Source organism: Pan troglodytes, chromosome 3 (assembly GCF_028858775.2).
Source record: "Pan troglodytes isolate AG18354 chromosome 3, NHGRI_mPanTro3-v2.0_pri, whole genome shotgun sequence".
Taxonomy (NCBI): domain Eukaryota; kingdom Metazoa; phylum Chordata; class Mammalia; order Primates; family Hominidae; genus Pan; species Pan troglodytes.
In genome coordinates, this window is record NC_072401.2 from 16,835,651 (window position 1) to 16,847,500 (window position 11,850).

An 11,850-nucleotide genomic window follows, 5' to 3' on the forward strand; every position below is an offset into this window, starting at 1 on the left:
ATTCTTTTATCATCATTAACTTTGAATATTTAGTAGTTTACTAATTGGGCTACCTACCTCTTTTATCTCACCCGTTTCTTCTATCCTTTACAAAGCTTCCAGGGTGATTTTTCTAGAAAACAAAGTTGATTCCTTTCTGTTAAAAACATTTTCACCCTCAGGATTAAATCCAAACCCTTTAACATGATATATGCATCAGTTAGTATGCTTTTGTCCACTGTAAATTAAATCTACCTAACTTGTGACATGAGTCCCTAGTAAATACATATTTTTCTCACATGATAAAATGTCTGCAAACAGGTGATGACTGGTATTTGTTCAGAGCCTCAGTAAAGGATGCAGGGTCTTTCTACCTTTCTACTTTGCCACTATTAACATGTTGGCAACTCTCATGCATGCTACCTCATGGTCACATGATGCTTGCTACTGCTCCAGGCACCATATTCATGTTGAAGGCAGGAAGAAGGGGAAGAGACAAAAGACTTCTCTTTACATCTTATTGGCCAGAACTGGATCACATGTCTGCTTGTTGGCCAGTCATTGAGGAAGGGGAATGATATTACCTAATTGGTTTAGACCAGTCATAGTTTAATCCCTTGACTGAGAAGAGGATTGCCTTCTCAGAGATCAAGGGATCTCTATATGTGACCTGAATCAAGATTCTGATAGCAGGGAAGACATGGTGAGTGACATTGGGTAAGCCACTGGCAGGGTTTGCCACAGCATCCATGCCTGATCTGGCTTTTGCTTACCTCTTCAAGCTCATTTCTCACTATTGTCACTGTCAATCCACACACCACCCTCAACCCTAATCCATCCAATCTGGGTCTCTGTTACAGGTAATTTTCCAAGATGCTATTGTTGCCTTATGCATTTGTGCCTTTCTCTATGTTGTTGCATCTGTCTGGCAACCCTCTGTGCTGTGTCTTCCTAGCAAACTGTTCTCGTCTTCCTGGATGAGAACATATCCTTATCCTGCAAGAAAACTAGAGTATCTGCCCCTCTATGAAGACTTTCCTGAGTCTGCCTGAGCTTCCACTCTAATCTGCACACAATTCCGTTCCAGTAGGTATTGTATTTGTTTGTTGTATGTTTGTTTTCCCTCCCTAAACAATAACCTCCTTGAGAGAGGACCAATGTTTTACTGTCTTTGTATTCTCAAAGTGCATTGTGGCTGGCATGAAGCTTTTCTTTGAACACTTTTGGCTGTAACATTGGAAGGGATGTATTATCTGGAGCTTGAAAGATGAGTAGGGTTGGCTAGAGAGGCCATAAGGAAGGTCATTCAAGCAAGAGAGAATGGCTTATGTTTCCTACATGACCTTTAGGAATGTGTGAATGACCTAAGGTGTTACCTTAAAAGTCATTTCCTCCTCTGATACCCATGCCAGCTTACATTACCCTGCTCTATTTCCACTGTCCTTATCACAACATTGATCCCCTCTTCCTTCCATCACTTCCCCACCTAGCCAATCTGAGCAAAGGGCACTACCATTCATCATTCATTCACCCAGTTGCTCAAGCTAAAAACATAATGGTCATTCTTACTTCCTTTCTTTCCAACATGCCTTTTATTCATTCCAGCAGTATGCCTTGCCAGCTCCATCTCCAAGTTACCCTGTCACTACCTCTTTTCGAGTCAGTCTTGGCCATGATCATACAAGCCAGCAGCATTTCTCTCTTGCACTTCCTTAAAATTCTTCCTTCTGCTAACACTTTGGCTCTCTCTCTTTGCATTCCATTGTTCACCCAGCTGCCAAGGTAGTATTTTGCAAACTCCAAAGAGATCACACCTTTCCCCTGCTTAAAATCCCCCATCTATGGCCAGGTGCAGTGGCTCAAGCCTGTAATCCCAGCAGTTTGAGAGGCCAAGGCGGGTAGATCACGAGGTCAGAAGTTTGAGACCAGCCTGGCCAATATGGTGAAACCCTGTCTCTACTAAAAATACAAAAATTAGCCGGGTGTGATGGTGTGCACCTCCCAGCTACTCGGGAGGCTGAGGCAGAAGAATCACTTGAAACTGGGAGGTGGAGTTTGCAGTGAGCCGAGATCATGCTACTGCACTCCAGCCTGGGCAACAGAGCGAGACTCCGTCTCAAAAAACCAAACCAAACCAAAACAAAACAAAAAAAACCCCGTCTCCCTTAGAAGAAATGCTTCTTTTGGTTTCCAAGGCCCTATGTGTTCTGCCCTCTGTTTGTCTCTCAGACTTTGCTCCTGTTCCTCCCTCCCCTGATTCACTGTTCCAGACCTCTTTGCCTTCTTGCTGTTTCTTACTCCTCTGTCTGCCTGGACTACTCTTTCCCCAGTGACTCCCATGACTTGCTTCTCCTGATAATCCTCATCTCTTCTCATTCAGGCGATGTCACTTAGAATATACTGGTAAGCAATGAGGGATTTGGAGTCAGATTTCTTGGATTAAAATTCAACAATTTTCAGCAAGGGACATTAGATAAGTTTCTTAAATTACCTTTGCCTCAGTTTCCCTCAACAACTTTAAAGTTTGTAAGTACTTAGCAGGGGGCTTGTCCGTGGTAAATCATATGCAAATGTGGCTCATTATAATTTTCTTAACTTAAGTATAACTCTTCAGAGAGACTTCCTCGATCACTCAGTGTAAAAAGGTAGCCCCAAGTCTCTCTATCACATCAGTCTGTTTTTAATTCTTTGTAAAACCTATAGCATTATCCTGTTTGTTCATTTACGTGTTGCTTCCTCCTCCTAGAATTGAGCTCGAGAGACCAGAAGGTGGGTTCCTGCTGTATCTTCAGCATCTGGAACAGGTCTAGCACCTGGTAGCATTTCAATTGGTAACACACACACAGGTGTGCCATTGACCTTGGAATAAAATCCAGACTCCCAGCTCCATCCTACAAGGCGGATATTGTCTCCTCTTTGTCTTTCTGACCCCATCTCTATCCTCCCTTGTCTTTCCTCATGAGGCTTCTTCCTTAGCATGAGTTTCTTCCCACAGGATTCTTTTGAGCACCTTGCAAATAAAGTTCTCAGACTTTCCTCAAAAGACCTAATATTACTCCTAATTTTTCTGAATTTGCAGCCAGCACCCATCTTAAGTCTTTTGCTATGGATTCCACTCTTCTGGATGTTACCACTTCCTCTTTGAGTCCATGTCTGCACTTTTATTTAGTTCCCATGTTACATAGTTCCTGTCTGCTAGCCTCTCTCCTCCATTCTAGAATCCCACTTCAAGGGAGTTGAACAGCACCATGCTGTTTGGTTACAAATTGAATTTTAGGGACATTGTAAATAATGTTAACATACTGCCTGGATAGTCTTGTCTCTTTGTCCTTTATACACGGATTATGGTTGACAACTCACCATTGACACAGTCCATGATTCCAATTCTTCTTTTTAAAAACTAATTATCATTCTATTTCTGGGCAAGACCCCCAACCAGGGAGGTAAACAACTAAATCATTATGATTTTACATGTCTACAGAGAGAGATAAAATGATATAATAGGAGAATAATTAAAAAGCTATTGTGTTAGTTAATTATAACTTTAAAATAATTTATTCTTTAGAGGAAATAAAAAGAAATAAATGGAAATCCTAAAAATTATGGCACACTATGTAAACAGATCTCTTTGATGACACTTAAATGTAAATACTCCTTTTAAAAATTGGGTTCTGATTTTGAATACACTTGGAATTTCATGCCTGGTTCCAGATTAATAATGATAGAATAAAATTCTTTAGTATTTAACACGTTACTGTGACACAGCGCTTCCTTATAATTTTGGGAAGTTTAAGGCCAAACTGAAATAGTAAGAGCATTAACCCAATTCTTTGAGAAAAAAAAGAAAAAACTGGAATAAAATAATTAAGTCCCCTTTGCCTCCTAATGAACTGGCATGCAACTGTATCCAATTTCCCTCTGCTTTTCCTTTGATCTCTTTAAGCTCTCCCTTGGTCAAACCTCTTCTGTTTGAATTGCACTAATTTGTAACTCGGCTTCTTCCATCTGGGGATACAGATTTGTGCAGACCCATTCCACGCTGGGCTAAATGCATTCAACACCTGGCTGAACATATTGGTTTCAGTGTATTTACCCAAATTGTTAGTAAAACATCAGAAACAGTCGGCTCCTGCTTATCAAATTGCAAACGGGGTCCCTATCACTTAACGCTAATACAATTTAGACTCGAAGTTCACAAACAGATGCACGGCATTTCCAATCATATCAGCTGCAGCCTCTGGAATCGCAGATTTGGTGTCTAAAACATCCACAGAGAGGGAGAGAAATAAGGGTAGTAATTCAGTTGGTCTCAGCCTTGTGTTTCATACATATTCTGCAGATAATTTTTTGACTCTTCCTTTTCGTCTCCTTTTAACGTCCCCAAATCCTTTGACTAGGGCTATGTCCCGAGTGCTATAGCCACTCTTATTTCCTGTGGTCTTTTCAGATCCATTCTTTTTAGCTCCCTCTGTTTGGTTGAAGGATTAGAGCTTCTTAGCCTTGAAGCCAATTTTGGAATGCAGATTGAGGGTCAGTGGTGAAGAAACCCTTTCCTCCTTCCATTCTTGTCTTGAAGTATCCTTTTTGACTTACATGTCTAGAAACCAACAAAAGCCCTCTATTATTATGGTAGTTGGAAAATGGCCCAGTTCCAGCCCAATCCTTTGCAGCGAAGAGGTCCTTCCCCCATTCTTGCCTTCTGCTTTAGCATTCATTATTGTGATGCCTTGTTTACTTACATTTCTATCTGGTGATAATAGGCTTTTCAGCCTTTGGGCTTCAAGGTCCCTGGCTGCAGAAGGAAGGCCAAGAAAAAGAGAGAAAATATGGGATGGCTGGGGAACTTGCCCTGCTACTGGCTTCTCTTTGTCGATTCTGAACACTGATGATTAACTCATTGTGTCCTACTCATCTCTCTTAAAAAATTAGAATCTGTGAATGAACCAGTTTGTTTTCGTAGTTTAGTGTCTGGCTGGGGTTTCAGAGCCATGAGCAAAGTTAGTCGCTTGTTATCCCTTCTAAGGAGTGGATGTGGTGGCCCCAGGATGGAAAGAAGCTACTCTATGCTGCTGTAGGAATGGGATCTTTAGCTGGCCCTGCCATCTCTTATGACACAGAAGAGACCTCTCTCCTCCTACACACAGGTAGGAACAGAGTCCACCCCTTCTGCAGCCCCCCACTACCCAGTGGACACAGCAGCCTTAGGAAATCAACTCTCATGTTTCAACACAGCCAAGATTTTCCAAGGAATAGATTGCAATTGTGTCTGTGGTTATGGCTCAGGATTTGTGTGCTTTATATGTCATTTGTGTAGCCAGGGAGGTAATTTTTATAGTATCCATCAATTTATTTATCCACTTACTGCTTAGCCATTCCTTCATGTGTTCATTTACCAGTCCTCACGCAGGAGCGCTCACCACCTTCTGGGTCCTGCACTGGGTCCTGACAGTAGATGCTTACTAAATAATGAGCAACAGATGAATAAGAAAGTGGAAACAAGGCTGGGGAATGTCCCACAACAATTCATAACCAGGAGACATCAGTCACAATCCTGACTAGGGTGGTGAAAGGGTAAGGGGGTGTAAAGGTCAAATAATTCAACAATTAGCCAATAAAATATTTTGTTGAAAGCAGTGAGGATGAGATGAGCAGACTTCTGTGTACTCCATCAGTGACGAGAATTGAAAGAGGTTGTCTTAAGAAAGGGGTGAGGTGAAACTGGGATGGCAAAGTCAAATCCCAGATGAAAGGCTTGGCTATGGTGGCCCCTTAGATACAGTGGGCCCATTTTAGAGAGGTCCTCTGTGTATCCTAGATGTGTATCCTTTTTCTTATTTCTCCCCATCAAGGAATCCATTTCCTTTAGGAAGCCCATCCCTTAGGAGACTTGATGACAGTGGACAGAGACTTGATGACATTACAGACCCTGAAAGTCAGATTCTGACTTTCCTAGCTTCCATGCAGCCAGTGCTTTGGTATGTGCCTTGGACTCGGGTAATCAGATACAGGTGCCTTAGGCTGTGAATTGTGAGCTACCGATGTGAAGAAAAGCAGAGAATTCATTCTGGTAGCACGTGGCAACAGCTACAACAGCAGCATCCAGCTTCTAGAGGAGCAGTGGCCATGGTGATGGTTTCACTGTCTGCATCTATCAGGCAGTACTGGTGGTGCACCCTGCCATGCCTCATCTCAGCAATGACACAGTGTTGTCCTCCCGCAAGGAAGTTGAATTTTGCCATTTTCCCTACAAGCACAGCCTCTGAAGCTGGTTTCCCAATATTCCTTCAGCTCTAAAGAATCCAGTATCCTAATGGTAGAGCAGTTTGTGGTTTAAATTTGCCAGTGGTTTTCTGTTGCATAAAATAAATCTATCGCCCAAGTTTATTCTCTTGAAGTCACATCCAAGTTTGCATAATCCCATTCAAAATCTTACTTTTAATCTTTAATTTTGTTTTTAATTAACTTTTTATTTTGTAAAAACAACTGTAGCAAAGTTGCAAGAACCTACCCTTCATCTAGATTTACCTACTGTTAACATTTGTGCCACATTTTTGCTCTATCTTCCTCTCTACACACAAATGTGCTCACATTGTTATTCTTTTCACTATTCTTATTTTTATCTTTTGCTGAACCATTTGTGGAGATCTTACATTTCACTCCAAGTATTTCAATGTCACTACCCTAAAGAAAGTGACATTTTCCAATATAATCACAATGCAATTATCAAACTCAGGAAGTTTACATTTATTAAAACTGATATCCACTATATAGTCTGCATTCAAATGTTGTTAATTGTTCCAATGCTGCCTTTTTGGCTATGATTTTTCTCCCTAATCCAGAATCCAATTCAGGATTATGCATTGCATGTAGTCATTATGTCTATTTGGCCTTCTTTCTCTCTCTCTTTTTTTTAATGACATTGACATTTTTGAAGGGTACAGTCTGTTGTTTTGTAGAATGTCTGTTAATTTGTGTTTTTCTGGCTGTTTCCTCTCGGTTTGATTTAGGTTATGTGTTCCCAAGTCTTTCACAAATCCCTTGAATTTGCAACCTGTGTCTCAAATCTCTGACAACATTGAATCTGTAATTTCATTTGCTAAAGTAGGGCTGAGATGGTAATTCTATTCTGTTTGGTTGGATAAGTGACTTTGTAACTACAGGAAAGTATAAAATATAAGCATAGAGATGATAAAAAATAAATTTGGTGTTTAAAACTTCATGTAAATTGTGATTATACAAGTGTAATGAAAACTTTTGTATTCATTGTGTTGTTTGGATAAACTTGGTAGGATGTTTGAAACATTTAAGATACAATGACATTCTAGAGAATCTGGCTTAAGATTTTAATTTAAATTGTAAGATGGTTTTATTTAATTATATTTGCTTAAAGCTTAAGAGAATTGAAGTTACTAAATTTATATATTGCTTTTGAAGATATTGAAATGCTTACCTGTATCTGATCTACTAATTTGATAAATTCATATTTATTAAAGTTGGAAGAGTTAGCTTGAGAAAATAAAATATATTCAATTTATGAACATAGTTTGACATGTTTAAGGAAACTTAATTAAGTTTTAGATAGTATGAGAGATTTTAATTTGTTTATAAGCTTTATGACTTTAATTTGATATGTCTGAAAAAATTTGTTGAAGTTTGAAAATAATGCTTAGGAAAAATTAATCTGTGAAATTTATGCTATAAATTAGCAGAAATTAAAGAATGAGAATGTTTTTAATTTTCACTCCCAATTGTTAAATTTATAAGCAAATATACTGGACTTGAAAGTTGAATTTAAAGGCTAAAGGAATGACAGATTTTAAAATTTTAAAAAGTAAGTAAATTACTATCAATAAAAACCCAAGTCATGGTAATTTTTTTTTTCTATACCCCAATCCTCCTTTGGATGTTAAAAAAACCAGTTGATAAGTTCTGAGTACGCAGTTCCTGATATGATTATTAAGTCATAGAAAAGATAGACAGATGGACACAAAATCGTGGTACAAAATTCTGAATGCAATGGAAGAGGCAGACCCAGCGGGTTGGAGAAGGCACCTATTGGATCTCAGGGTGGAATAGGATCAGAGAATGCTCCAGAGGTGAACAGGAGTTTATTAGCCAAAGAGGAATGGAATGGCTTTCCCAGCATGAGTTGGAGAATTGAAACAGTGCTAGGGAGAGGGAGGTATGGAAGGCGAGAGATGTTGTGCTTGACAAGATCTAATCAGGTCTCAACATTGCATAAGGCTGTGAGAAATTTTTTCAAGTGATTTATTTATTTATTGAGTGCCCACTGTGTGCCAGCATCTGTGTTTCTCTTTCAGGGCAAAGACATGGAAGATACGGGCCCTCACTGTATAGTAGCTGTATCAGTCTTCTTGGGCTGCCCCAAGTCTCTGGTCTTGGGTGTTTCTGCTTGTCTGGCTGGACGGCTTAAACAACAGAAGTTAATTTTCTTACAGTTTTGAAGGCTGGAAGCCCAAGATCAAGGTACCAACACGGTTGATTTTTAGATCAAGGTGCCAACAAAGGTTGGCCTCTCTCCCTGGGTTGCAGTCTCACTGTGTTCTCATATGGTCTTACCCCTGTGCACATGCAGAAAGAGAACGAGAGAGAGAGAGCACAAGCGAGCTCTGGTGCCTCCTCCTCTTCTGAAAAGTATACCAACTCTATTGATTTAAGGCCTTTCTTTAATAACCTAATTTAACATTAATTACCTCCCTAAAGGTCCTATCTCAAAATATAGAACCTATGAATTTTGAGGGCATACAGTTAAATCCATAACATTAGCATTCGTTATCTCGAACTCAAGTGAGTCGGTTTATCGATATGTCTACATGACAAGGCTGACAGTGCCGTCAGAACTGGAGCACAGACTTACGTTGTTTTTTGTAACTCCAACACTTGGCATGAAGCCTAAAACATAGGAAGCACTAGATAAAAGCCAATTATGTGAGTAAAAGAAATTACTAAATGAATAAATGATGGCAAGTAAACCCAGCATGACAATTCAGTATGATATGGTTTAAACTTTTATTCAACAATATTATCTGGGGCCCATTGTGTCCCATGCTTTCTAGTACCTTTGAAATATCAGTAAACAAAACCGTTAAAACTCTGTCATTTAGGTAAAATTCCTTAGGAGCTGCTGAAACAGGTATCTTTGTTCAAGTAATTTTTTCCAGGAAATGGTCATAGAAGAGGGGAATGAAGGAAGCAGAATAGGGAGGGAATAAAAGCTAAGTAAGAATGGGGCCTCAACTGGAGGCTAGCCTTAGTTTGTTCCCATGGGGAAGCTCTGAAGCACAAATAACATAGCAGAGTTAGTCTTACCTTGAGTCAAGGGGTGCTTAGTCTTTTGTACACCCATATCAGTCAGTCATTAGCTGAGGTCTTTCCTCCAGAGGATATAGGATATAGTTCCACAGGACGATGGTTGTTGTATTTGCCCATTTATAGGACGTAGAACTATCAAGATATTCTGAAAGATCACCTTAATGCCAGCCATTTTTTTGGCCCCATTATTAAGGAGCAGTTCTATATCCTCATGAGGACAGTGGTCTATTATCCCCGCTGTTATATAGTGTCTGCTTTCTGTGACTGCTCGTCTATTTGCATTAAGATGCCCAATGACCACGTAGCACTCTCAACTGCATCCCTTGGTGGAAACACCTCCTTCTCTGGAGACTAGGACTTCTGTACCTATAGTGTATAAAGGTACAGACAAAGGACACACAAATTTTCTCAGCAGCTCATGCTACTTCCATCCCTATTTCTCTCACCCATATGTTCTATCTATTGGGTACACACCACCATATAATGACCGTTGGTTTACAGTATATACCCCATCATAAATTATAGCACCCCATCTTCAGAAGGATGTCGTCTTCAATCTGACCCCTCAGCTGTACATTCCAAAGGTTGTTTCATCACTCTATCAGGCCAATAGCTTCTGGATGGTTTGTGTATGGCAGGACTGATGGATTCCACAGTTATGTGCTCACTACCATTTTTAGGATGTCCAGACATTCACAGTCCTTTTGGATTTTAGCATGACAGAGAATGGAAAGATTAACAAAGTTCTGCAGCAACTCTGAATTTGTACCATTATTTGTGCCTCAAGAATGCAAACTGCTTCTTATCTTCCTCTCATGTAGATATGGAAAAGAACACATTCATTAGTTCGATAGCCACGTATGATATATCTCAAGCTGTGTTAATCTCCTTTAGTAAAGACACCATATCTGGCACAGCAGCTACAAATGAGACTACACTTGGCTAAGTTTGTGATAGTCCATTAACATCTATCATAATGCATCCAGTTTTTGCCCTACTGAATAAATGGGATATGACAGAGTCTATTACTCCTGCATTACGTGAGTATTTGAAGGTGGCATTAATATCTGTCATATACTCCAGGATGGGATCTTGGTTTTGATTTACTATCTTGGAGCAGGGAGCAGTTTCAGGGACTTCCCCTTGGCCTTTCCTACTGCCATAGCTCTTACTCTGCATGCCAGTGTGGGAGTTCTGTCAACTCCTGAGTATGAAATTGTTGTTTATGCCTTTAGGAATCAGAGAAATAGCAATGGATGAGAATGAATCCATTGTGAGATGGACCTGGGCCAGGACTTCATTTATTATTTGACCCCCCATAGGCACTATCAGGGATAATATTGGTACTTTGGGTTCCTGGGTACTAGTGCCTACTCAATTCTATGTCCTATAGCCTTTGAAGGATTTGGGTATTCCCCTTTCTGCAGTGTACAATTATTTGAGTACATAGCCATAATTCTTTTCTTTTCATTGTTGCTGTTATTTGCTTGTTGGGAAGAACTGGGAAAGCACTACTGTGCTCACTGGCTGTTGTGTTGTAGGATTTTTTTGTTTTCTGTGGGAATATGATCTTTCTTTAGTCGACGTGCTCTGGATCTGAGAACTCCTCAGGGCTGTAAACTGGGCAATCAAGACTTTCTAACATTTGAGACCAGCCTGGGCAACATAGCAAGACCTTGTCTCTACTAAAAATTAAAAAAAGAAATTAGGTGTTGTGTTGCGAGCCTGCAGTCCCAGCTACTTGGGAGGCTCAGACAAGAGGATCCCTTGAGCCTAGGAGTTCAAGGCTGCAGTGAGCTGTGATTAGGCCACTGCACTCCAGGTGGGAAACAGAACAAAATCTTGTCTCAAAAAAAAAGTCTTTTTACAGAGGCAGCAGACCTTAAGTCTCTTGATCATCCATTCTCTGTGAACCCTTTTGTTTTTTGAGACAGTGTCTTGTTCTGTCGCCCAGGCTGGAGTACAATGGGGTGATCATGGCTCACTTCAGCCTCAAACTCCTGGGCTCAAGATCCTCCTGCTTCAGCCTCCTAGGTAGCTGGGACTACAGGCACATACCACTGCACCTGACTAATTTTTGTATTTTTTACAGAGACAGGGTTTCACCATGTTGCCCAGGCTGGTCTGTAACTCCTGGACTCATGTGATCTGCACGTCTCAGCCTCCCAAAGTGTTAGGATTACAGGCATGAGCCACCACACCCGACTGTCATTCTCTGAACTTTTTGGATCATGTATTTTAAGCAGTACACTTTCTGGTTGCCCATCTATTTTGCACCTAAGAATACTATGTTCTGTGAGCCATTGCCATGATTCCTATGGGACAGATGCCTCTGGCTGCCATTCCAGTCTTGCTGTCCATTACAGTAACTGGCTTTACTTTATTCTTTTTCTGACTGTTAAGGGCTGCCTCCTGGCCTCTTCTATTCCAGAGTCTTATCCTCATTACTGTTAGGGAGCCCACTTCTGTAACAACAAGTTCTCCTATCATCACTCCTGACCTACAGAGGATAATTACTGCTCACTTTTGCACTGCCTG